Source organism: Leopardus geoffroyi, chromosome A1, assembly GCF_018350155.1.
Source record: "Leopardus geoffroyi isolate Oge1 chromosome A1, O.geoffroyi_Oge1_pat1.0, whole genome shotgun sequence".
Taxonomy (NCBI): Eukaryota; Metazoa; Chordata; class Mammalia; order Carnivora; family Felidae; genus Leopardus; species Leopardus geoffroyi.
In genome coordinates, this window is record NC_059326.1 from 150927376 (window position 1) to 150949181 (window position 21806).

Genomic DNA, 21806 nt, shown 5'->3' on the forward strand with positions numbered 1-21806 from the left:
TAGTTCATCATCACCTTTTCCAATTATGTATATGTTCAGCTCTAAAGTACAGCCGCCTCTTCCTTGTTTAAAATGCCACCAACAGAACTAGCATTTTCATTAATACAATGTTTACAATGCCCACAAATGATGGTAGGAATATAGGAGTCTTTTGTTATTTGTAAACTAAACACATCTCAAAGAGGTGCCCCATTAGCTTTAGCTTGGCTTTTTGAACTCAGTCTTTTAAAAAATTATAATTTTTAGGTTCTTCCTGAAATTTTCAGATTTCTCTAATAATTATTATCATCACGTAAGTAAAACAATATATTTTATTCCTATATTTTACACAATATAATTGCATACCAAAAGAGACTAGAAATTAAATCATAGTTTAATAAAAACAATTTGATTTTTCAGGTCAGTTATGGACCCACTAATACCTGGAAGTTACCTATAACTTTGTTTGTAGTGAAATTTTATTCTTAGAGGACTGTCAAATATTTTAACTGCATTAAAGAGTTAAGCAAGGCATCATTGTGTAGTGGTTAAGAGCAAGGACTTGGAGAAGATGGTCTGGTTTCACTAACTACCAGCATGACTTTGGGAACCTGCCAGACCTCTCTGTGCTGTTTCTTCATCTGTAAAATGGGGATAATAATAGATCCTATCTCAGAGGTTTGTTGTGAAGGCTAAATTAATAGATATATGTTAGAAGAGTGAAACAGAAGTGTTTGCTTTTGCTAATATGGTATATCACAATAGTAAATAGGGGTTCAAGAAGGAATAAAAGGAGAACTCCGTAATGTAGAGCACAAACAGAAAGAAGCCTTTGCAAACACTAGGTTTTGAAGGATGCCTTTACATCTTCGGCCCACTCCAGGAGCCAGAATATTATCTATAAATATAATTGAGTCTTCCTGATTCAGGTATCTTTCCTTAATAATATCTGAAGACAATGTTTTTATTTTTTATTTTATTTTTTTAAATTTAATTTTAATTTTTTTTAAATATGAAATTTATTGTCAAATTGGAAGACAGTGTTTTTAACACTTAAGGGGCATCAAAAACTTGGGGCACCTCAGTGGCTCAGTGATTGAGCGTCTGACTCTAGATTTCCGCTCAGGTCATGATCTCACAGCTCATGGGTTCCAGACCCACACTGAGCCCTACGTCAGGCTCTGCAGAAACAGTATGGGGCCTGCTTGGAATTCTCTCACTCTTCCTCCCTCTCTGCCCCTCCCCTGCTAGTATGCACACTCTCTCTCCTTCTTAAAATAAATACATAACCTTAAAAAGAAAGAATAACTGAGTGCTGAGTGCCTTTGGCTTTGATTGTCACCTGTATTGTCCAGGGTCCTCTAGTCTTCTAGGTTGATATGTTTGGCATTTAAGTCTTTTTCATTCCCATGTTTAGCTATTGGCTCATTTGGGCTTTCTTTCTGTTCATTTTAATTCAGTCCCAGCTTGAATTATCATCTTTCTTCTTGGTTAGCTACTGCTTGCTGCTCTATCTGCTGCTCACCCTAGTTCCACCTTTTCCAAACTCAGAAAGATTTTTTAAAGGAATGTATGCTATCCCACCTCACCTGATTGCTTATATCCAGCTGTCCTGCTTCAAAAAGCACAAGAGACACACCATGTGTCACTGGAGTGAATGATGGTTACTGCCGTGCTAGTTCTCAGTGGTAACAATCCTAGTTGATTCCTCACCAGCATCTCTAAATCAAAATAGGAAACAATGGTTTTATGGTACAATATACTAGTTTAAACACATTGGTCTGCTCTTACTGCTTAAAGTCGTAGGTTAGAAGAGGAGAGAACCATATATCTTTGGATCTGAACTGGTGCCCAAGACATGAGTTCCAGCATCTGTTAAATATCCCAGAGCTATTCTAGTCCTTAAAGTGATTCCTCACTGCTCATTTGAAAACAGATGTTAAGAAGGAAAAGGACATACTGAAAACCAAGCATGAACTAAAGACCTTCAGAAAATCGCTTTAATACTTGCTCAGTGGGAAGACTTGTTCTGTTGAATCCATACTTTATCAGAATGCCTTCTCAGAAGACATTAAAAAAAAAAAAAAAAAAAGCCTTGTCAGCAGAAAGCATTTAGATCTAGTAAAGGCCCTTTGGAAGAGCCAAAGATGGTGTTTACTCCATGTCACCATATCTTCTTTTGTCCTTTTTTCACTGAAATTCAGGCAAAGTAGCATGGCAGGCAGAATGTGGTGGTATACTGGAAAGGTAATGGTGATGGACTGGACTAGACTAGGTGATGAGTCAGAATTTAAGTCCAAGATCTCTTACTTGGAAAAGCCATTGCTCTCTCTAAATGTCAACATCTATTCAGGTAAGGAGGCAATAACATCTGTCTCACAGAATGTTGTGAAGATTAAATGAGACTTTTTTATATTATTAATAGTATTATTGGGCATTATTGATTTTTTTCTTATTATTTTTATTATTTAAAAAAATCTTTTCAATATATGAAGTTTATTGTCAAATTGGTTTCCATACAACACCCAGTGCTCATCCCAAAAGGTGCCCTCCTCAATACCCATCACCCACCCTCCCCTCCCTCCCACCCCCCGCATCAACCCTCAGTTTGTTCTCAGTTGTTAAGAGTCTCTTATGCTTTGGCTCTCTTCCACTCTAACCTCTTTTTTTTTTCCTTCCCCTCCCCCATGGGTTTCTGTTAAGTTTCTCAGGATCCACATAAGAGTGAAACCATATAGTATCTGTCTTTCTCTGTATGGCTTATTTCACTTAGCATCACACTCTCCAGTTCCATCCATGTTGCTACAAAGGGCCATATTTCATTCTTTCTCATTGCCACGTAGTACTCCATTGTGTATATAAACCACAATTTCTTTATCCATTCATCAGTTGATGGACATTTAGGCTCTTTCCATAATTTGGCTATTGTTGAGAGTGCTGCTATAAACATTGGGGTTGTGGAGGTTCCTCAAAAAGTTAAAATTAGATCTACCCTATTATTGATTTTTATTAGCAATTAATAATTTTGACATTATAGATCTGAATAATTAAGGTCTCCAAACCTTGTTTTCTACCAAACTGGATGTCTGATTTCCTTTACTTTTTTCTTTTTTCTAGAAATTCATAGTCTGCATGTCTTCTGGGATGCAGTAGGTAGAGTGTGAAGAGCTCCAACATTGGAATATGAGAGATCTGAAGTCAAACTGTGATGAAGGCACTATGCATTCATTTATTAGTGCCAATCAAGTCTTTGATGGCTGGCTTTCCTTTCATAATATGGGGCTAATGACATCCATTTTGCATAGTTGTGAAGATGATTAGTGATGATGTATAAAGGAGCCTAGCATAGGGAATAGTTCACAGTAAACAACCATTATACTATATTTTTTGTTTTTTCATGACTTCCTATTATTATGGACAATATGGGTTTACCTTTGTTCAGAATTACTTTACAGGTCTTCAAGTACTGTGCTCAATGGGTAGTAAATGCTGACAAGATTACACCTTGAAAAAGAGGAGGCTTTAGACTTGATAAATCATTAAACGGTCATATGGGGGCCTCAAAAGTTATTTTCTCTTTAAATACCTTAACTGGACATTCTTTAGAAACTCAAGTTCTTGAAGAATTAAACATTAGTAAGACATGGTTACTGCCTTCAGGAAGCTTATATCCCTCTTGGAGGCATTTTTTTCACTAATATCTATGTCCAACCAAATGTTATCTTTGTACAGTGACTAGACTGTGAAGAAAAATAATGCTTTCAGAGATTAGACAGAAGTCTTTGAAGTCATCTTTCTGTCAAAGGGGATGGGTAATGGGGAGCTGGGTGAGGGGCAGAATTAAAATCTGTTAACTGTATTCTATGAGTCAGGCACAGCACTAGACAAGTTATATTCATTGTTTTAGTTAATCCCAAAAACAATCCTATGAGAAGGGCTGCAAAATGTTGACTTTATATATGAAAACAACTGGTAATCTCACAGAGGTGAAACAACCTTATCTCTGGTCATACACCCAATGAGTGTTGGAAATGGGATTCCAATCATTAACAGGGGGAGGGGGTGCGAAAGTGGGTGTTGTTCAATTTCACAGATTTTTTTTTTAATCTGAGTGTGTCACCTTTTCCAAAAATGTCTTCTTTTCTCCCCTTGATTTTCTCCTTTCCTTTTCTGTTGGGCCCAATAATGAATTCAATTCTAGACTTTGGCACCCTCTGATCAGGGCTATAGCTATTCTTTCTGTGCACATAGCCCAGAGGGCTTGTCTTATTTTTTAACCTACACACTTAGAGCAAAAAGAACTGATAGCTATTTCAGATGTGCTTGTGTTTAGTATTTAAATAAAAGGAAATTCACCCAGCATTAATTTAATTGTAGAAATACAGAACAGAATATACCCCAATTAAGATATACAGCTCAATCATTTATACTTTTATTTAACAAATATTAGTGACTATTTCCCCCAGTAAGTCACAAAACTTTATAAATCAGTTTTAGGTGATCAGTATAGTCAGCCACAAGGACCAAATTAACATGGCTTACCAGAAGGATTGTTTTTTCTTTTATGTATCAACCAATCTGAAGATGGATAATCCAGGATAGGTAAAGAAGAAGGGTGGAGGGGTGAAAGGACCAGGAGTCTGTTTTTCTTGCTGTGTGTGTGTGCATGCGTGTGTGTGGTGTATATATGTTGTATAGAATACCTAACATGGGGTTTACCCTCTCAGCTAGAGACCTACCATACCACTGAGTTTGTCTCTTTTAAAAAAAGCATTCTGCAAAACCTAGCTAGCAACTTCACCATACATCTTAGCCAGAATCTATCACATGGTCACTCCTAGGAGCAGGAAGACCTGTGTTGTGGTTCAGAATGTAAAAATTAGAAGAAAAAATATTATCAGAAAGACATAAAAAGGTCTTTGTAGAATGTGAGGAATTTTAGCCTCCATTAAAGAGAAAGCAAGGTGGAAAAGGGCTACAAATAGCTTGGAAGAAGCTATCAGCTCATCTACAATGTCAGACACAGGAAGCTACTGGTCTTCCCTGAGCCATGTTTGATGCCACAAAGGACATTCTGGTTCTACTATTTACTGTGAAACTGCGTTCGAGTTTCTTGACTTCTGTCGAGCTTAGCTTCCCTGTTTATAAAACACAAATAACTGAAGTGTTTACTTTAAAGTATTCTTGTGACTATTTTATACAACAGTGAATTTTTTTAAATTTCATTTCAGAATTTAACTGCACAGATATATAGGATTTTTTTAACCAAATATCACATTATATAGTCTGTGAACTTTTGTATTCTTTTTACTTAACATGACAATTACAGACATTACCTCATATCATGATTTTAATGGCTACATAGTGTTCTGATTATGAATTTGACATATTTCTAATTCCCAAACTATTGCCCCTGTGGAATGTTTCCATTTGTTTACTATTGTAAATAATGCTATAGTGAATATTTCTTAGATATAAATCTTTATTTGTCTTATTTTTTGACATATTTTTTATTTTTTTATTGAAAAAATTTTTTAAATTTACATTCTAGTTAGCATATAGTGCAACAATGATTTCAGGGGTAGATTCCTTAATGCCCTTTATCCATTTAGCCCATCCCCTCCTTCCACAATCCCTACTGTAACCCTCTGTTTGTTCTCCATATTTAAGAGTCTCTTATGTTTTGTCCCCCTCCATGTTTTTATGTTATTTTTGCTTCCCTTCCTTTATGTTCATCTGTTTTATACAACAGTGAATGTTAAGGGCTTAGAATTGTACCTGGCACACAGTAAACTTCAATAAATACGTGCAACTATAAAGATAATCATTGATATTATTGAGTATAATACTTCTACTTCTCCTTCACTAGAGAAGTGCATTATCTGCATATTGCCATTGGTTTTCTGCCTTTTCTTTCTTTCTTTTTTTTTTTTTTTGTATTAGGAATACCCAGCCTGAGCTTTGGATGTGTCCTCTGAGGAAGTACCCATGACACAGACCACACTGGACACCAACTCTGATATCAGGGAAAGGTTCCACAACAGTTGAGTGTGAACATGGGATCACTGAGCTCCTTGGCGCAGAGCTGCTAATGTCCCCTCTTGAGCTGACGGAGGCTGGTGCTGCCTTGAAGCATGCCATGCCAATTCACAGCAAGGTCTTTATTGTTGAAACTCTTGCATAATGACATCTTTATTCATGTGAAAATACAGGATGAATTTCAACTATATGATATTGTTTATGTTCATCAGAAATGTTATTTGTCTTTACAAAGTCTGGTTTCAATGAACCGGCTATGTAATGGATATTAAATAAACATGGAATTTTACACATTCATAATATTTGGTTTCTTGTTGTGATTTTGATGAACTACACTTTCAAGCACTGTCAGTTCATCCTTATTTACAAACGAAACATTTGCTTGTAGCAGAGTGATATAGTGACTTGCTTTATTTTAAGATAAGTCAACTTTTCTATTCAATGTTTAATGTGAAACTGACTCAAAAATGTTCTTTTAGGCCACATTTACATTTCTCGCTGTATAACATGTATTATACTATTTTAACTTAATGCTGTGAGCTATATAAACCAAAGACATTCTAATTCTGTTTTTAATGTAGTTTTTCCAAGATAAATAATTTATAATGTACTAATAAAACTAAGGAGCTCATATTAAAAGGCTTATGTTATATGACCTACTGAAATTGATCTATGGAAATTGACTCTTTAAAGTAATTTTATGAAATTATTTTGTATAAAATTGACTTTCTTATATGAATTCTTGACAACAAATATAAAACAAAAAGAACTTGAAATTTCTCTCTCCATCCTTCCACACACTAAAGAGAAGTAATGAAATACCTTCTAACTTCATGTTTTGGGGATTTCTTAGAAAAAGAAAGCAGATGAATAGTAAACATTTTAGTTACGCATATCAGCTTCTGGTTGCTTCTTTAGAATAAAACTCCTTTTCAAAGTATACCTAGTCTTTTCACATCTTTAAAGTGATCAAGTTTTATTTGTGGATTTATTTGTAAAATGTTTTCATTTTGCCATCTAGGGGAAGAAATGTCTTTTTTTTTTTAACCTGAAAATAAATAACCCTAAGCCCATGTTCCTTCATCCTGATAACCTCTGCTCATAACAGGCACCCTAGAGCACTCATATGTATCACGTGAGGGAAGGACAGTTCTGAAAGGACAAATGAATATTCCAAACATCAAGGTTCCGTTTACCTTGAAAGTGCTTATTTAAAATGGGTACTCATGGCATACCGTGCACAACTAACGTCATCATGTAGGCATGTATTTGACTCTGCCTTTATAGGGAGGCACCAGAAAGATACTGGAGAAGGGAAAGCTGACTAGCTTTTAGAGAGGGTTTCTAATAACAAGGTGATAGTGTCTTCATGCCTATTGTCTGGTCTTTAGTTTTGAAGGTTGGAGTGGCGGGGAGGAGGGAACTGAAGAAACGGAAAAGTAGAAATGAAGAGATGGACGAAGTCTATAGGAATTTTCATGACAGAATGCTGATTACTATAAGCATACTTCAGAGCATCTAGCCCCAGCTTGCCTAGGCCAGAGGGATTATTTAGAACTTTAAATTCCATAAAAAATGCTTTTCTTTGCCATTTTGTGGATCGGGCTACTCTTGTGGGTGACTAACCTCACCCATTCCTAGGATTCTTTCCTTTTGACTAGTTCCATTTTTCAGGCATTGACCTTTCCCTGACCTCAGCCCGAAACTCTGGGTCACCTTGCTAGAGCCTTGGTGTGGCGCTGAATAGAGGGCTTACCAGATTGTTGGCACCGGATAAGTGGTACTGAGCACAATCGTCCTCTTTCATGAGCTAGAGGGAAGTTGCCTTTTCTAGGGTTCAGAGAGCTGAGCTGACTTATGCCTCCTTTTCATTCTGTTGCCCAGTAATTTTCCCTCTGGCCAGATCTGCAAACTGGTTGCCTCGCAGGAAGGTGACATGCACCACTGATGCAAAAAGGGGGGAAAAAAAGACTACTGGCATCAGGACAACATTCAACAGTACTTCAAAAGTTTCATTTTATGGTAAAATAGGTCAATTATTCGCTCCAAATAATTAAAAAGTTTAATGGCTTAAACTTAATCTCAGATATCTTTATGTTCCTATGTTGTTATTTAATTACACTCCTCTTCTGAGTGGAATCATTATCTGAACACCTGCTTTGCCAGTTTTCCCAAATTATCCTAGAGAAGAACCTTATCGTCTTGAAAAGAAAAACAACATGTATTTCCCAAGTTTTTAAACACTAAAAAAAAAAAGTCTGATTATACCTCGGAGACTCTAAATAATCTCTACCATTGGCCTCCGTGTTACCACAGTCATGGGTTCACCACATAGTCATGGGTCCACCAGCAGGCTGGTGATTTCTGATGTTCTAGACTGTTGTGCATCTTTTCTAGGAAAAAAACCAATGGGTCTCAAAGCTGAGATTCAAGGGCTACAGTGAATAGCAAATTCTTGCCTTACGTCACACGGTAAGGCAAGTGCAATGTACCAGCCTGTCTCTGTCAAATGAATCCTATGACAATAATGATAATTCCACAGGCTACCTCTCTATATTCCGTATTTGCTCCCATTCTAAGAATGTAAGTGCCAAAAAAGGACCAAAAAATAAGAAAAAGAAACAGAAACAGAAAAAAAAAGGATCTCAAAAGCTAATGGGAAACATCAAGCTAATCCCTTATCTTGCCATCCAACTTGTCAGTTCTTGGGAAAATAGGGCTTCAAATTATTTTTCAAATGAATAGACTCATGTCTTATATTTGGACATTTAGTCCTAAAGGGGGAAATATGTGGAAGTTTTTAATACCATTTTGCTATGTAAAATACTCATGAATATTTCCACCATATTAGGTAATTCACTCTCAAATATACTTGTGATTCCGAGTGGCTTGGCCTCAGTGCCGCAGAACGCAACCATCAGTCACTGTTGGCTCCGCACAGGACGCATTGTGCCCTGTGAGCTCTAAAGCAATCAAACGAGTCTGCAAATGTTCTTCAAAGAATACATGTAGAATGTTACTTCGTTAAACATCTCCTTGGCATTCATTCTATTTTCCACTTTGAATTGCTGCATTTAGTTTTGTAATGACCTTCTATAGCAAGGAGGTTTTATTAACTCTTTGATCTTCCAGCTTTGGGATGAAAACAAAGAAAATATAAATGAGCACTTTGTACACTGTCTTCTAGAGGAGAGCAAAAGAAAAAAGGAAATATGTTTTCATCAAACAGATTGGTCTGTGTGGAGACTTTCAGCCCTTCCTGTTCTTTTCTTCCTTTAAGCAAAATGCTTATCAATGTTGTACATGTGTTTGTTTTAATGTCGTCTGTATAACTAGGTCTTTGTTTCTCTTCTCTCTAGCTCCTGTAGCCGAGGTTAGGGTCAGATATCTCTTTGTGGATTTTCCTTTTTAAGGCATTCTCCATCCTTGGTTTCCTCTAACTCTACGTGCAATTCTTGGGAAATTTGCCATCCTATTTGTGGGACACTGGCAGCCCTGCTGTTTCCAACTGTTCCTTTGTGTGCATCCATGTGAGTGGAGAAGGGGAGGGGATCCCTGGTCAGGTAGTTGCCCAATATTGCAATGTGAAAAAGACTCTGCATCCAAATCCTAGGTCTGTACTTCATTGTGACTATGTCTATGTATTCTGGAGCATAATCCCAAAATTTAGTTATCTTGCTCCTGAAGTCCTAACCTCAATATTATTAATATATAGATAAGACACTGCCTTTCACATTGACTGTTTTTATTTTTTATTATCCTTCATTTTGCTTCCTCTTACATACTCATTTGATTCTACCTTTTGAGACTTTATCACAACTTTGGAAGCAAAACTTTAGGTACAATATTACAAAATACCAGTATTTTATGTTAAAAAGTAAATCCAAAGCATGAAAATAGTTATCAGAACAAATCTTTTCCCAATATTATAATCAGCTACTTATTACATCATAAACACTTTCTTTAGCATCTTGAGATTTGAAACTCTTATTTGTTGTTAAATCTAAAGCATCCTGAACTGAGAGACTGGAGACTTTCTGGATTTCTCAATTTAGACTCTAGAGTAACAGGTGGTTTCATTGTATGCCGATAATGTTATCTGGTCCCCTTGTAGTGTCTTAGGTTCATTGGAAATGGAAACCTGTTGTTTACCTTGAAATGGATTCATTTCGTTTTGGCTAAGTTTTTCTTTTACTTAACTCATTTAACACTTACCATTTGTTGTGGTAGTGATGTGTTAAAAGTGTTCACCTATGTAACTCACCAGCCTTACTTCAGAGATGAAAAAACAATGAGTAACCGTTTACCTAGGTTCCCTGTCCAAGGAAAGGAGTCCCACCATTTGAACATCACTTTTTCATTCTTTTTCTTTCAAAGTTTTAATTTGCTTTTCTGGGTCAAAGAGTGGGAGGAAATGATCAACGACTGAAATGATCAATATTCAGCTTTTCATCCTTGGCATTTTCTCAATTGACAGTCCTGTCTCTTAAGAGAAGTTGCAACCAGCTTGGTAAACCCCTTTCTACATCCTCAATTGTTGCCTTTGGGTGGTTTTTTCCTTCTGAGAACATTCCTTCCTCATCTTAGCAATTCTATATCATTTCACATTTCTTTGTCTAGTCATACTTAAAAAAAAAATTAATACTTATTTTTGAGAGAGACAGAGACAGAGAGAGTGAGTGGCAGAGAGAGATGGAGACGTAGAATCCAAAGCAGTCTCCAGGCTGTCAGTACAGAGCCCCATGTGGGGCTTGAACCCACCAGCCATGAGATCAGAACCTGAGCAGAAATCAAGGGTTAGACGCTCAACCCACTGAGCCACTCAGGCATCCCTGTCTAGTCATACTTTAAATTATAATTTCCCAGAGATGAAACCTTGTGTATATATTCTAGAATACAGTCTAAAAATATTTTCCAATAATATCAATAACTGTAAGTTGCTGAAAACCCTGAGACTGCTTCTGTTAGGACATTTGAAATTATAGATAAATAACTTACTTTGAAAGGGTACCAGTCTGGCAGTTGTGATCAGTCTAACAGTCTAATTTACATACACATTTGGAATATTTCTAAATATTTTATGGAAATACTTTTTAATCACACAATAAATAACAGAGCAATCGGAATTTACATACATGCAATGCTTTAATCTTACGTACAAAAAAGATGACAGGCAGAAAGAATAACAGAATTATTAAATGAAAATTAGATAAACATATACATTGAAGAAATGCTAAAATTTGACATTTTGAAATACTAATTGTTTTAAATGGTCCCAGAAAGACTGGAAAAGATTGATGGAAAAAAAATCAGGTTACTCACAAAATTCTTTTCTATTTTTACCTTTTGATGGCCCATTAAAAAAAGGGGGAGTTTAAACACCATATAACATTTACTCAGTGGCTAATAGCATTTTAAACCTGTTTGATATTTTACACTTCTTTCAAAAAAATATTAAAATATGTAATCATAGAATAATATTGTGGAGGGTGTACATAGGGTGTACTATTAAACAGCTGAAGAGAAAATGCTTTATAACAGACAATTATTTATTTAGATTTTTTCAGCCATGTTACTAGATCAAAGAGTAAATTTGTTTTTCTACTTTGCCAAATGATGGGAGAAAAAGAATGTAAGGATCAAGGGCTCTTGTGAAAAGTCTGATTGCCTTGGTGCTTTAGAGAAAAAATCCTAAGGAGCTCTTGGTTAAAAATGGTGAATTAATTACATGCACTCATCTCTTCTCCTTCTACAACCTCTGCCAAAATGATAGCAAAAGAAAAACAAAGGTATCTGCCTACAAGAAAAGGATAAAGAAAAAAAACAGAGGACGTGGGATTTCAACAACTATTTAGAAAAGAAGCAGGTAGAGAAGTATAGGCAGATCAGAGGGACAAAGCCAGGAGGTTGGGTCAAAAAGTCCTGAAGGGCTGAATATAGAAGCAAGGATGAAGTGCAGGGCTAAAAACCAGAGGAGGGGTAGAAAGTGTGACTACAGACAAGATGAACCCCCCCTCCCACCCCCGCCTACACAAACACATATATATACACACAATACTCGCACACAACACACACACTACCCTGTAGGAAAGAGGGGATTATTCTCCAAAGAAAATGGACTATACTGGCCACTAGTTTTAAGGATCTCAGGCATAGCAGAGGCTGAGGCTAAAACACAGGACTAAAATAAATGAAAGTTTAGTACTAAATTGTAAAACCTCCATCCCCTTCTCTGGCTCTGCTTTCAAACTGTTGACAGCAAGGAACAGGCCTTTTTAGGTAGGAGACTTCAAGACACCTCTCTGAAAAAATTGAAAGGACCCCAAGGAAAGACTCATACAAATTGAAATCTGGGGTTCACCTAGGAAAATGCTGCCTTACTAGTCAATCTCCCTACAGTGAACTTTATCGTCAGCAAACTCTGACCGTGCTCTGAGCTTTCATTCAGCTTAATTAAGTCTCATTCTTAAAATATGATTGGTAACTAAGAATTACCAGACACAGAAGAAAAGTCTTCAACATGACAGATGAGGACAAAAAAATCTAAACTCAGAGGGAAAGATAGTGACCCAAAGAATAGAGAAAAATTCAAAATTATCTACAGTTCTATACCTTCAGATATATGAGAAAATAATGCATCCAAAAAACAAGAACAGAATGTTATTTAAAAAGGAACAGGGGCACCTGGGTGCCTTAGTTGGTTAAGTGCCCAACTTTTGATTTCGGCTCAGGTTATGATCTCACAGTTCATGAGTTCGAGCCCCGAATCAGGCTCTGTAGTGACAGTGCAGAGCATGCTTAGGATTCTCTCTCTCCCAATCTTTCTGCCATTCCCCCTCATGCTTGCCGCCCCCTCTCTCTCAAAATAAATAAACTTAAAAAAAAAAAAAACTTAAAAAAAAAGAATTAGCATCTATCTCAATATAATGAACATACAAAGAAAATACATTTCTCCTGTAATTGTATTCATGAGCTAATGGTAAATATCCTGTGTGGCCAGGGTTATGATTCTCACAAATTTTGCAATGGAAGAAAAAAGTCCACAACTTATAATGAAGGGACTTCAAAGAGATGAGAAATGGCCAAGCTCACTATGTGCCAAACTCAGTACAGTCCACACTTCACACAATTTCCCATAAATTCAAGGACTCCAGATTGACCCAAGTCACTCATAGTACTGAGCATTCTAGGAATGGTAGCGAATTAATCAAAGAGACTATTACAGGGATTGGGTCAACTTCAGGGTCTTAGAACCACCCAGGATCATTAATGAGATACTAAAATTCTAGGGCTTCATACATTCATCCATTCACTCCTTGATTCTTCAAACATTTAGTTACTATCATTCTTTCCTCTTCTCTGTGCTCTAAAACATTTGTCTTTAATACAAAATAACAAATAAAATTATCCTTTTATTACAATAAAGTTTATTGTAACCTTTTTTGATCCTTCTATATTCTCACCACTGCATTTTATTCCCAGCTTACCCACTCCCACCTTCGCCAGAAAAAAAGTCACATTGTAAGTCTGTCTCATACAGCACTGTGTATATAGCGGTTTATTATAGTACTGTATATTCATGTCAGTAATACTTGATATTAATTTGAATACATATGGTGGCATGTGTGCTGTTGGCCAAATATTCTTCCTGTGCACACAGCAGAATTATATTTCCTTTTCCTCTTTGAAGTTAGCTATGCCCAATGGAATTTGAGCAAAAGTGAGTATAAATTGCTATAGCTTTTTCTCTTTGCCATGGTGACTGGAAATGTTCCAAGAGCTTTTATCTTAGACTTAAGTGAGGATGATACAGAGTAAACTTCCAAGTAAACCCATGGATAAGTAGAGTGAGCAAGAAATAATCTTTGTTTTATAAAATCTCTGAGATTTGAGGATTATTTACATTACAGCAAAATCCACGTTTCCTGATTGATACAAATATAATATAAATATATTCAGTTTTTTCCTCATAGCCAGTAAGTCAATATATATGATGGGTATCATTCTAAGCTTTCAGTTGGTGAGCTTTCATATGCCATTTTGTGTTTTCCCTTAATGGTACTTCCCTCTGTTGTTGTTTAGTTACTCCATTAATTTAGTTCTGGTGAATAATTTTGGCCCATACTGATGATCAAATGTTGCAAATGGTTGTTCTGGAGCTTTCACCTAAAGTTCCTTCCTTTCTTCGAGGAAATAGAGGCTGAAGGCCAACAGGGAATTAGAAATTGGTGGAAGACATCTGACATTATAAAACCCAAGCAACATTGCAAGCTGGCAGATGTTACTAATAGCATAAAAAGTAGCTTCAAGAAACCATGGCCTTCATAACATGACATAATTAAGGTATTCTGAAGAAAGAGAATATTAGTTTTCTCTTGCTGTGTAACAAATCTCCCCAAACTTAGCAGAAATTCAGAAGTGGTTTAGATGGTGGTTATGGCTCAAAGTTTTTCAAGTCTGAAGAGCTCTCTGGCATAACAGTCTCATCATGGGGCTTCTTGAGTGACCTCACATTGTAACAGCCAACTTTTCCCAGAGCAAGTGATACAAGAGAACAGGATAGAAGCTTTAATGTTGTTTCTACACTTAGAAGTTATACCCTGTCATTTTCACAATATCCGGTTTGCTACACAGCCAACTCCATTCAGTATGGGATGAAACAGAAGGGTGTCAATACCCAAAGACAAGGATCACTGGAGGGCATCGTGGGGGCTGGCTGCTACAGTGGAAGAACCATCGGTAAAGAGGAACACAGCAACTGCATTGCATCTTGGCAAAGGGATTCTGCTATGATGGACTTGTTGTTTGTTTATTTAGTGTTCCCATTCTAGAAAAACAATCTATCCCATGCCATCTGCATTTACCCAATGGGATGTAATAAGTAAACATGTTTCAATAATATGAAAAATGATTGATTGAGACTCCTCATGAGCTACTGGCTTAAAAAGATATTTTACCCCAATATTCCATAGCGTTTTCTCATCATTTGTGTAAAATTGTAAATAATTAAAAAGATTGAACTTTTGGTCTCTCAACTAAGTCTTTCTTTGTGAAAAATACTATTTTTCTATCATGTAAATATCAAGATATGTTAACCAAGTTAAATTATATTTTTTCTAATAGTAAAATCTGAAAAAATAAAGAATAATTATAACATATAGCATTTACTACCAGCTGCAACTGTACTTTTGGAATAATTATTTCCTAAGATTATTCAGCAATGATTGATAATCACCATTTTGATTTCTCTTCTTTTCTCATGTCTTTAAAATTGGAAATATTATTTGAATTTCATTATAATGCCAAATTCATTATATACTTTAAGAATTCCTGTTTGGGGGCGCCTGGGTGGCGCAGTCGGTTAAGCGTCCGACTTCAGCCAGGTCACGATCTCGCGGTCCATGAGTTCGAGCCCCGCGTCGGGCTCTGGGCTGATGGCTCAGAGCCTGGAGCCTGTTTCCGATTCTGTGTCTCCCTCTCTCTCTGACCCTCCCCCGTTCATTCTCTCTCTCTGTCCCAAAAATAAATAAACGTTGAAAAAAAAAATTAAAAAAAAAAAAAAAAAAAAGAATTCCTGTTTGAAGTTTTTATTATTGCATAAAAAGATGAATATAATGAAATATTTCATTTGCAAATTTTTAGTGAAGACATTACTTCCACCTTTTTTTGAAATTTTAAAATTTATGTTCATTTCTTTTTTTACATATAAAAAGCAGCAGAAAACATCTAGCATGATGGTGACAAGACCATGACCATCTAAATGGCACTGACATTCTTTTCTTCTCAAACAAAAATGTCCTCTGTTGACTTCCCTAGTTTACTGAGGGGTCTCATCTGAAAAGTTCTTTTCTAGTTTGGTTTGTTTGTAATCTGGAATGTATTTCCCATAGAAATAGTGTTAAGTATAGTAATGAAGTAAACAAATTAGTCCTCAGAAGCCCTCTTCACCAGAGAATTCCTCAATTTAGTATTCTCCACCTAGAGAATCTAATCCCCTTGTATGGAAAAGCCTAAAGACAGGGGGCTTATTGGAAGGATGTACTACAGCTTCTGTGGTTTAGAGGAAAAAATAGTGGTTATAAGCTTCTTTCATTTTCTTCCTGGTGACCTACACACGTCTTTTTTTTTTCCCTACTATTATTTCCTTTGCTTCCACTCAGCGTTTATGTCCTTCCTTGGTTCACAACAGACACAGAACTTTCCTCTTAGATAACCACCATCACCACCACCACCACAACAAATAGCCAACACTTACTGAGTGCTACTACAAAGTAGATGCTGGTCCAAGCATCCTGTGTGTATTCTCACTTCATCTTCACGACAACTCAGGTGGAAGGCATTCTTATTATTCCCCTTTACAGCTGAGATAACTGAGGAATACAGAAGTTGAATAACCTGTTTAGAACCATGCTGTTAGGAGATGCGATAAGAATTTAAACTTAAGCAGTTTGTGGATTTCACCTCTTATTACCGTGAGAAGATAGAAAACACACACACACACACACACACACACACACACACACACGATTTTTTCTCTACTAAAACTGAAAACAAATGGAAATAAAACAATACTTAACTTATGATTTTAATTAAGCAGCAGTGGGAAAAGCAAGGTCTCGAAAATCAGTGATAACTTATACATGTCATCTCCATTTCAAGGGAAAAACCTCGCTTTTTGAAACTGAGGCAGTAGCTCTGAGTAGACAAGGAAAAAATAAGTACACTCTGACAGTGGGTTCTGGCCTGGGCATGGAAGGCACAGCAATTTGTTGGAAAGATCTGAAGGGAGCACACCTTCCTTCTCCCATTGTGGGACCATCTGGTCCTCACAAACCTTACCCTGAAGTAGCCTTCAAATATCACTGGAGAGCATGATACGGAGGCTTTTGGGTTGTGACTTTGCCAGATTGGGAGGGAGCCCAGTGTCAGGATGCACTTAGGTTGGCAGTATGAAGAGCAAAGAAGAGGTTAAGAAGAGAGAGAAACACCAGGGAATGCATTTTGCTTCTGTCCTTTCAAAAAATAAACAACATGTAGAAAGTGAAATTTGCAGGCATAATATTTTAATAGACTGTAACTCCAAAAATTCCTAAGTTCATTTAGTGGTAAAGTATTATTTCACTTCTTTAATCCATTGCTGATATCTGGGAACAGAATCAAACATCACAGACACCTCTTGAGCAAGTCATGAGTGGCTGTGAGACTAAGCTGTTCTCAGTCCCAGAAATTAGAAATCCTTTTCCATTGTGCATTCTTATATCCTTGCCAGGAAAACAGATACTTTCCCAGCTAGAAGCTGAACAAGGTCACCTTGGCCCAGGTCATCAGAAACTAAAACAAGTAACAGACACTTGTCTACAGGAAGATGACAATATTGTTATTAAAAATTTCTGACATTTTTTAAAAAAGACATAGTAACATGTGGAGATTTGATTAATATCTAACAAATATGAGATGGCAATTTAGTTTATCAGTGCCAGCTAAGTACTTTTGTTGTATTAATGTTTATTTATTTTTGAGAGACAAAGCATGAGCGGGGGAGGGGCAGAGCAAGAGGGAGACACAGAAATCCAAGCAGGCTCCAGGCTCTGAGCTGTGAGCACAGAGCCCGATGCGGAGCTCGAACTCACAGACCATGAAATCACGACCTGAGCCAAAGTCGGATGCTTAACCGACCAGCCACCCAGGTGCCCCATATTGTTTTTTAAAAAAGGAGAAATGAATGAGTAAATAAATAATCAGTCCAACAGTCAAGTAGTCATTTGACTTTCTCTAGCTAGATAGAAAAGGAGAAGTTGCAATTGGAAGTAAAATCCAGATGGCAGTTGTTGGGGCACAGATAGGGACTGGGCATGTTGTCATGGAAGGAGGTGTTGAGGTGGCCATTGCAGGGGAAGTAAGACACCTCTGATGAAGGTGAAAATTTTCATCAATTCAAACATTGTAGTGACAGCCTGGAATTTGGAGATTCATTGTTGATTCTGAAATGAACAGCTTTGGGACCTTGAGAAAATTAGTTTTCTTCTTTGGGTCTTGGTTTCTTCTATAAAATCAAGGAGTTGGGGGAAAAAAATCAACAACATTCCCTAAAGAGTATGCTTTCAAATAGCAGCTCTTTGGGATATAAATATACACAATAAAAAAAGCCTGAGGTTCAGTCAAATTATGTAGTAGTTAGGGTTTCTTAAGTTGCAAGTGACAAAATACCTGACTCAAGGTGGATTGAAGGGGAAATGGGAGTTATCCTCTCAATAGCTGAAGAAGTTTAGGCACAGAGCCGGCCTTTGGCATAGCTGATTCTTTGGTTTGAGTAATATCATTAGTACTTGTGCCACAGGCTGAATAATGATCCCACAAAGATGCCCATGCCCTAATCACTGGAAATTATGACTAAGTAACCTTACATGGCAAAAGAGACTTTGCAGATGTGATTAAGGTTTGCAATGGGGAGATTATCCTGGGACCAATCTTACCACATGAGTCCCTAAAAGTGGCAGAGAAGAAAGGTGACATGGGAAACACTTAACCTGCTGTTGCTGGTTTTGAAGATGGAGAAAGGGGACCACAGCCAAGGACTGGGCCTCTACAAGTTGAAAACGGCCTTTGACTCAACAGTCATAAAGAAAATGAAGGCTAAACAGGGGAAGAGAAAGTACATTCTAGGGTCTCAGCTCAGGGCTCCTATCAGGCAACTTTAAACTCGCAGAAAGAAGGATTTTCAGTGAGGGGAACAGATGAATTCGGGGAGACGGGCTGGAAGAACAAATAGAAAGATGACAAAAGGGGAAGGAATTGTGATGGAATATGGTTTGTGGCTTGTATTGCTAATGAAACCTAGCTTAGCTGTTTATTCTGTTTATTCTTATTCTTGGAGTGCCCCACATGGTTTTCAAAGTTGCTTCATATTGCATTTGATTCTAAAAACGCCTTGAGAGATAGGTAATGCAGGTTTCTTATTCCTCTCCCACACATGAGGAAACTAATATGCAAAAAGCTCAATTCTAAGTGTTAGAGCCAGAGAATATGGAATGTGATGGGCCAAGGAGGGTTCCTGCCTGTAAATTCAGGTGCCCATCCTAGCAATGTCACCTAGGAATGAGTTACATCCAACCACTGAGCCTCTGCTCGCCCAACTGTCAAATGGAGCACATGATATCTGCCTGCCTCATCATGAGGATGAACCAGGACAAAATGCACCAACACCTAGGATTACAGCAGAGGACAAACAACATACATACACTCCCTTTACTCTCTTCTCCACCTACAACCCATGTTCAGATTATCCGACTCCACACTGATAATTCTAAACTACATGGCTGCTATGGTCATTCACACATTTATTCATTTTCATATCTACGTAAACTTTGGTTTAATGAGAATCTAAGAGAGTTACTCATTAGCAGTTAAATTCCTTACTTTTTTTCATACAAAATCCCTCCAATTATGTCATTACACTTTTGGAATACTTCTTGTTAAAAATTACCAATATTGCTTCTGGTATATGTACTAAGAGGGCTAATAGACTTTTGTGGTTTTAAGGGAACAGAGAACAAAGAATGCATTACTTTTGTGTTACACTACAGTACTATCAAGAACTAAGAATTGTTTCAGATTTTATAGCTAGTATTTTATTGTGCATCACATGCGATTCTATTTACGTGATTACAGCATAAAGATTGGGAACAGGCTTGGAAAAAAGATTACTGTACATATAATCTAAGAAATTATTATAATTTAAACATTTTTGCAAAATCAGGGATGCCTAGTGGCTCAGTCGGTTAAGCCTGGGACTCTTATTCTTGGTTCAGGTCATGATTTCGCAGTTCATGAGTTCAAACCCCGCATGGGGCTCTGTGCTGACAGCACAGAGCCTGTTTGGAATTCTCTCTCTCTCTCTCTCTCTCTCTCTCTCTCTTTCTCTGACAGCACAGAGCCTGTTTGGAATTATCTCTCTCTCTCTCTCTCTCTCTCTGTCCCTCCTCAGCTCTTTCTCAAGATAAATAAATATTTCTTTTTTTTGCAAAATCAATGAGTTTAATAACTTTACCATGACATATATATAAATTTATATATGTATACATATGTGCTGATCAGGTGTTTGAGTGTCTTATTAGAATACCAGAAATATTGCTTATGAAGATATATTTCTGGTAGCAAAATATATAGGATTTTTAAATTGATACTAGCACCATAACTCCAAATCGAGAGTAAACACAACAGGAATATTTTTTAATATTTTTCATATTGTAGTGCTGCAGACATCATTATCCGCTGGTCACGTTAATCTCAGAGTGCAAAGTCTATTTGTATGATCTGTATAATGTGCACAAAGTGTTCAAAGATGTGATAATGTACAGCTTTGGGTATTTATCAGATCATCGTAATGTGCATCTGCTTTAAAGAATCTGATCTGAAAACAATATGTACCTTTTTTACAATATTGTGTCACACAGTGTGCTGGAGTGGCTATAGAGAATTTTGTCTGCATTTCTGGGTCTATGTAAAAACTCACTTGAAGCTAACCAATAAAAAAAAAAGAAAATTTGTAAACAGCTGGTTTATATAGATTTTTCAAAAGGCTTATGTTCTGATCCAGAAGATGTGTGGAATTTGTATTAGGTTTGGGGAAAGAAAAATGGAAGTTACTACAGCTGTGAGTCAAGAAATTAATTCTAGGGAAAAGAAATAATATTTCCTTTCTTAAAAGATAGCAACAAAATATGTTCTTGGTTTGGACGAGTTTCTTGATTTTATGTTACTGGCTATGAAAGATACCTGCCTGGAAGAGCAATATCATCTAATATGAAATTATTAACCTATTTCATAACTCTAATACGGGAACATCCTCCTCACTCATAATGTTTAGTTTATAAAGTGACCTCAGGGGCGCCTGGGTGGCGCAGTCGGTTAAGCGTCCGACTTCAGCCAGGTCACGATCTCGCGGTCCGTGAGTTCGAGCCCCGCGTCAGGCTCTGGGCTGATGGCTCAGAGCCTGGAGCCTGCTTCCGATTCTGTGTTTCCCTCTCTCTCTGACCCTCCCCCGTTCATACTCTGTCTCTCTCTGTCTCAAAAATAAAATAAAAACGTTAAAGTGACCTCAGTGGAACTCATCAAGGAAGTAAAGAAAGGTTTTACAGATTTGCAGAAATTCTTAGCGTGTGTTTGTTAGTTCATATAGTATAATGTCCATGAAAACTGCATAGTAAAGTGAAGCCTTGTTTTGGGGGGATAAGAAAAGCATAGCACATAGTTTTGCATAAAATAAACTCATTAGAAAGAATCTTGTTTGTTAACAAATTTAGTTATTCCATGTTAAAACCAGTTCACCAGTGTTGTCACTGTATTTCAGAAAATGTGTTTACTTGGGTTTTACCTTTATTCCTTAAACCCACATTTGAATACAGCTCTACTATATCATTACATTAAGCCACCATTTACAGATGTTGTAGGTAAGCATTCTCTATTCCTTTTTCTGGTCAAAATTTTCCAAAGGCTTCATTTTTACTAAACATTGCAATATATTTTAAAATATATGACTGGATACAAGAATAGCTTCAAAATATGGTTCCTATTAGTTCCCTCTGTTACTAGGAGATCATATGGATTTATAACTTTTTGCCAATTTAACTATAACTGAAAGCCCCAACTACAGTGTTTCCGTATTCAACAGACTGCTAATGAAGATTCTGTATAAACTTTACAGCTATCTCTGACAATAAAAACTTCCACAAAAATGTGATTTTTCTAATATTATGATCATGTGGTAGAACCATAACTCAGGAGTCTAA

The 21806-nt window shown here is 36.8% G+C and overlaps 1 long non-coding RNA gene and 1 pseudogene across 1 annotated transcript in view; one reads left to right on the plus strand and one right to left on the minus strand.

The window, feature by feature from the left end:
• LOC123608046 overlaps positions 1-6318 on the plus strand; it is a 39187-nt gene extending 32869 nt beyond the window's left edge. The window contains exon 3 of the long non-coding RNA XR_006717063.1: positions 5923-6318. This is a non-coding gene — a long non-coding RNA (uncharacterized LOC123608046). The remainder of the gene's footprint in view (positions 1-5922) is intronic.
• A 1555-nt stretch (positions 6319-7873) lies between these two features.
• The window catches only part of LOC123580623, a 57932-nt pseudogene continuing 43999 nt past the window's right edge, over positions 7874-21806 (minus strand).